Below are 6,073 nucleotides of genomic sequence, written 5' to 3'. Positions count from 1 at the left end.
ACCTTGTTTGAAAGGGTTGGGGCAAACAGTCAAGGGGAAAAAAATAGAACAGTGAACAGACAACCTCTGTAAAGTATGCATACGTGTCATCATTCATAGGTTTATAGCTAATACACATGTTAAGACTTAAATAAAGGAATATGAGAACAAAGTAAAAATCTACACAGGAACCAATGAAAACAATCAGTTGAGAAGCAATGTGTCTGAGCTTCCACCTAACAAGATGGAATGTTAGAACAGATTTGAATGCCTTTGTCTGAAAGTGTAGTTAAGTATGTAGCATTGACTATACATGCAAGATTTCCATAATAGTAGTGTATTACTGCCTATTGATAGTGAGTGGGAGGGCTTATACGATTGGTCACTAGGAGCCTAAACAGGGCTCAATATTTAATGTATACAAGCAAGCTAAAAGCAGTGAAAGGGAGCAGAGGCTTCATTGCATTGCATTGCAATAGCTTGACTTCAAGAAAGAGAGCAGAGATCACGCACTTAGTCTATTATCATCAAGATTAAAAACAATATTTAATATTATCCACTCATTCTTAGAAAATATTTACACTGCTATAGCATACTATTATGAATAGATAAGAGTATTGGACCCATGGACACACATGGTGAGAAGGTCTCTAAGACTATTTTTTAATCAGTCTGAATAGCTTATATAAAAAATATTAATTACCGATACGTTACTTCCCAGTATTTTTAAACTGGTATCCTAAAATAAACCTTTATCTCTTGTGGGTTATTTCATCTTTTTCTAAATGGTTAGGTCGTTGAAAGGATTTGTTGATAATACTTATGACAACATTTGTCTTTCCTCTCAAAAGTTTAAACATTAATAACATCATTAATAAGATAACTATGCACATTCAGAGGTGAAATAGGGGAATATTGCCTTTCTCAGGATGCTTCCTATGTGTGACAAATCAAAGTCTTCCATAAATGCAATTAGGTTCTGAAGCTTCCACAGAGAGCCTGAGAAGCCATAACGCTTATTTTCAAACAAATGGCATTTTCAAGATCGAGAAATATTGCTATCAATCACAAAGCAAGTTAATTCTCTATAATAAGGCAGGTTTGGATGCAGCCTGATCCATTGTGGAATGCTTGTATTTAAATTGATTACACAGGCACTGGAAATGTATGCAGCCCTCCAAACCACTTCTATGTATTGTAACATTAATCTCAATTGTAAAGAGAGCTTCATAATGCCTGCTATGAAAAAGTAGGAAATAAATCAGACTTTATCAGGTGGATCAATTAATCATTTGTTTAAATATCAAGTGTATATTTTTTGAAGTGAAGCATGTTTACAAACAATTGATTGGACGCTGCATGTTTTAACTGCTTAAATGTCGATAGGTCATACAAGGAAAGAGTAAAGTTTGGAACTACAGTAGAATAATAACTCAGCTTGGCATATAAATAGCAACACATTTATACAATTAGGTAATCAATAAGGCATAATATAGTTATGAAAGCACATTCTCTACAATTAAAGTGGCTAAACATCGCTAATTTTATTAAAAGTGAAACATAAAATACAGCATGAAATGTGACTTTGACAAAGATACAATCCTTCTGACTTCTAAACTGTGTAGCTAAGAATGTATGTACGTGTTCCTTAGGACAAGAATTTATTTCATGCTATATGCAAGCGATTAACTCAAATTCTATTTTTAATGTAAAAAATCTATATTTTACATAAATCCGGGTTTGATTGCTGATGTCATGCATGAAATGACAGTGATTATTTCCAAAATGATTTGTAAAGAAAAATATATCAGAAACATATCTATTGAAAAATGAGGATTGGTCATACAATATATCAGACAGTAAAGAAAAAAAAGCAGCTTCAAGCTTCTATGAATAAAATGTGTGACCCTTTCGGTACTTTCTTCTTCATTTCTTACTAACGTGTGTTATTGAAACTTACAGTGTGAGCTTGACTCCTGGTCTCTGTATGATGCTTCGTAAGTTATTACTATGAGACATAATTACTCTGGCTCAGTGGGGCTTAGCAGAAGCACTAGCCTCAACTGGCTAAATGGATTAGAAGTGTTAGGCAAAGTTTTCCTTTTCTGTGAAAGAAACTGAAAAAGCACTTGATAGAACAAGTAAAACTAATCCCCCCCCAAAAAAAAGTTTTGTGTTTTACATGGGTTGTACTTAGTTATCGTATTTATGTGTTTAAAGTCTACAGAACATATATTCCATTGCATTGCAGTCCTTCAAATGTCACTCCAAAATATAATTGAGTTCCTCTATCTTCACATTTTGTGAAGTAGTGACCAATCATGCAAAGGCCTAACCCATTTGCACAGTGCTGAAGACTCTGTTTATTTATTTAATTGGCGTTTATTCATTCCATATAAATTTAAGCAAAAGATTAACCCTGCTGGCATTAATCATGCAGTAAATAGAAATAAAAAGGAAGTCGCAGACGTTTTCAATATAAAAAAAGACCAGCAGTGTTAGAATTATGAAACAAATACATAAGAACCACATGCAATGAAATGAAGAGATGGCTCTTTTTTATACACAGTCTTGCTGTCTTATTTAACCAGATGGTGGAAAGAACAGTGGTGTACAGCAACCAATAACAACCACATTATACTTTTCACCAGTTTAGAGCAGTCAGTAAAATTATACTGTATATGATGTCTAATTGGTTGCTATAGGATACTAACTCTTCTCTGTCTTAGCAAAGGACCCATAAGTTTTCAGATGACAAAATAGTAATTATCTGATGTCCACTAACTAAAGAGATGTAGTATAATATATAATACATTTCAAAGCTAGATGATAGATTAAATCTGATGTTATGGGGTACATAAGAGCAACTGTAGTGTACTCCAGTAATATCTGTACAAGCTAGGTTGAGGAGCGTTGATTTTTACTCAGTGTAGTGGAGGGCTAAAAACTTTTGTTAATGTAATCAAACAATAGTTCTTTTCAGAAGCAATAAGAACAACGCGTTTAGAGTGACTTATAACATTTTAGTGCAAAAGCTCTGGCAAAGCTCATTTCAACTACTGTACCATTAAGCTCTACACTTCTAGTGGCCATTAAGGCACAAAAAGGAGCTCAAACAGAGAGCTTGAGAAATATTTTAATAAAGATATAAGGGGGCAGCTTGAATTGCCATTAAGTTCCATTAACTTATGCGTTACGGGATTGCTGTTCTACAAAATGGTAATTAGATTGTCAGTAAGATTTCTATTCTACAATTGACTCTTTACCTGATTTATGGCAGTATTTTACTGAATTAGTGAGCGCTGACAAACTGCAATAACACTTTGAAAAAAAAAGTTATCAAGCCTGTTTTATGACTTCAGACTAAACTACAGAACACACCAAGCAGAACTAGAACCATATTCCCATGCCAAGAATAAAAGACCACCCACTGAATTCCTTGACTGCTTCCAAATCTCTGGCATATGCTCCAAGTGCAAGTTAGAACAGAGACTGTGATCCACAGCTTTACAGGATGTCATTGTAGTCATTAAAGTGGGACAGCTGGCATTAGCACTGGTCACTTACTAGTCTAGGCTTCAAGGAGCAAGTTTAAGGTCAAGTGCTGGATAGGAGGACTGCAGTATCAGGTCATGTGGAATGACCTAGAAGCAGATGTAACAATGAAAAAGTGTCCTTCGGTTATTTTTTAGTTTTCAAACTGAATGTTAAAAGTTATTTTAGAACACAGAGGTTCAGATCCTCAGTGTCACAGGGATGCTACTGTAGTTGTCATCATGGGACAGATGGCATTCACACTGGTCACTTACACTAGTCTAGGCTTCAAGGAACACGTGTTTAAGGTCAAGTGTGATTTGGATAACTGCAGAATTGTGAATTGACCTAGAAGCAGACATGATAGGGAAAGTGGCCTTGGGTTATTTTTTAGTTCTCATACTGATGTTAAAAGTCTTTTAAGAACACAGGGGCTTAGATCCACAGCATTACATATATGCCACTGTAGTCATAATCATGGGACAGATAGCATGCAAACTGGTCACTTACACTAGTCTGAGCTTCAAGCAGTCAAGGAGTAAGTTTTTATGGTCCTGTGGGAAGCAGCATGACTGCAGCTTGCATCAGGTCATGTGAAATGGCCTGGAAGCAGATACAGTAGGAAACATTGGCCTTGGAGTATTTTCTAGCTCTCAAACTAGATGTTAAGGTTAAGGTCATTTTAGAATACTGAATGCATGTGTTTTTACTATAGCTTAGTAGTGGCATTCTCTCCTGTCCATCAATCGGTGACGCTAAGTGGTGGAGGACTATGTATAATAATACACAGAGGAGTGCTGATTGTTGTCCTGCCCATGTGACCAGCCTAATGGTATAGCTGTATACATCACATTTGTAACAGAGCTGGCAGGTTAAGTCTGGCTGTATTAACACCGCATGTGCCTGAGACTGATTGATTTGTTCCCTTGTTCCGGAACAAAACCAAGTAAGACTTCCCTCTCCCACACCAACCTTCCTACTAGTGCTGTGTTGACAAAATAGTAGTTCTTTCTAAATCAGCGCTCTTTTACTGCAATTAACAGAAATCAAGCAGCGATGTCAGGGCTGCTTGCACAATAAAATCCCCCTTTGTCCTACATAGAAGGAAATGAACTTTCTGGCAAGAAAGCAGCAGCTGTGGTGATATTGACACATCTCTTCCCAGCAGGGTTAAGGTCGGGATGATCACATGCTGACATTCACTCCTTGCAGGCTCTTATTGACTAGAAAACCAGTTAGTCCCTAGTTTAACCCCTTCTCAGCTGTCACAGGCACAAGTCCTGATCATGTCCCACAGACCTGTGGATTAATATGAACACAGCTTTCTTTCTGAGCCTCACATGCTGCTAGTGAAGGGAGATTTGCTGAGTGTTAGTGTGTTAATCTTCCAGCATTGCACTATTAGGATGAGGGCAGGTTGCTGAGTACCCATCAGGCACAATGAGGAGGCTACAGGTTTCTGTTTCTTCGTAAGAACTCCAAAACAGAAGGACCGCTCTCCCTCCTTTCTGTCTACAGAGACGGGTCATTTGGCATGGTTCCTGCCCTTTGCTTTGCAAATGTCAGAAAGATCAATGGCACCATCTGTCCCTACAATCCACCCCTGAACGCAGAGGATGAACCTAGAGAAGGATGCTTTCTGCTAGCACCCAAAATAATGACAGGTTCTCAATGCTCTGTACTGTAAGCAGTAAACATGCCAATGACAGCAATGGTAATAATAAAAAAAAATAATAATCAGAGGATGAGTCAAATATTCATCATAAACACTATACACTTCAAAAATGAAAGCATTGACTTACCTGCTGCTGTTACACTTTTTTCAGGTCACCCTCCTGGGATCCAAACCTGGAAAACATAACGCAAGTTGTCGGTGTGCAGCGGAAGGTCAGTACAAACAAGGGGTCGAATAGAGGGGGGCAACTTGTGCTCAGTTCCAGGCAGACACCTATCCTGTAGCAATGATGCCAGCAGCTTAGTCCACACTTGTTTCTTGGTCCTGTGAGTTTCTTCTTCAACTGTGGATCACACACACCCCCTTGTGCAGACCCTGCGCACTATCTTCCTAGGTCATGTGTTGCCAGGCACACTGGGCGATGCAGCGGAGTAACCGGGACAAGTTGCCCAGGCTGGGAGCAGCTCCAGCAGCCACTGCCAGGCACACACGTGAAGCAGCTGCTGCTTTTGCCTCTACCCAGGAGCCTACCACGCTCCTCCCCAGCACAGAGCAAGGGGGGAGACCAGCGTCCTCTAAACACTGCAGCCACCAGCCTGCATATTTATAATCTTCCTTCGTTGCTCAGCAGGAAGGCTACTTTCTTACGTCCTTATCAAAGAGGGAGGAAAAATGTGTGCCTATATGCATCTTTAAAAAAAATAAAAAGACGCCTGCTTTTATTTGTGCTGCTGTTTGCAGGATTTCCCAACGGCTTGCCAATCCTTTCTCACTCCCCCTGTCTATGTCTGCTAATGCAAAGTACCAATGCTCCCATGCTGTGTCCAATCAGTGCATCTACTACTAGTGCAATGATTTAGGGGTCATCCATGAATAACACTTCAC

General features: G+C 38.7%; 1 protein-coding gene across 2 annotated transcripts in view; it reads right to left on the bottom strand.

The window, feature by feature from the left end:
- The window catches only part of TENM3 (teneurin transmembrane protein 3), a 1,530,681-nt gene extending 1,524,957 nt beyond the window's left edge, over positions 1-5,724 (bottom strand). The window contains exon 1 of one of the 2 annotated variants that reach the window (XM_040333815.1): positions 5,316-5,724. The gene's annotated coding sequence lies outside the window, so the exon portion shown is untranslated. The remainder of the gene's footprint in view (positions 1-5,315) is intronic. The other variant, XM_040333823.1, reaches the window with a different exon arrangement.
- Positions 5,725-6,073: the final 349 nt, after the last annotated feature.

The sequence above is a fragment of the Rana temporaria genome, chromosome 1 (genome assembly GCF_905171775.1).
Source record: "Rana temporaria chromosome 1, aRanTem1.1, whole genome shotgun sequence".
NCBI classification, from domain to species: Eukaryota; Metazoa; Chordata; class Amphibia; order Anura; family Ranidae; genus Rana; species Rana temporaria.
The sequence above is the reverse complement of the archived record's forward strand: the minus strand, read 5'-3'. Positions and strand labels throughout refer to the sequence as shown.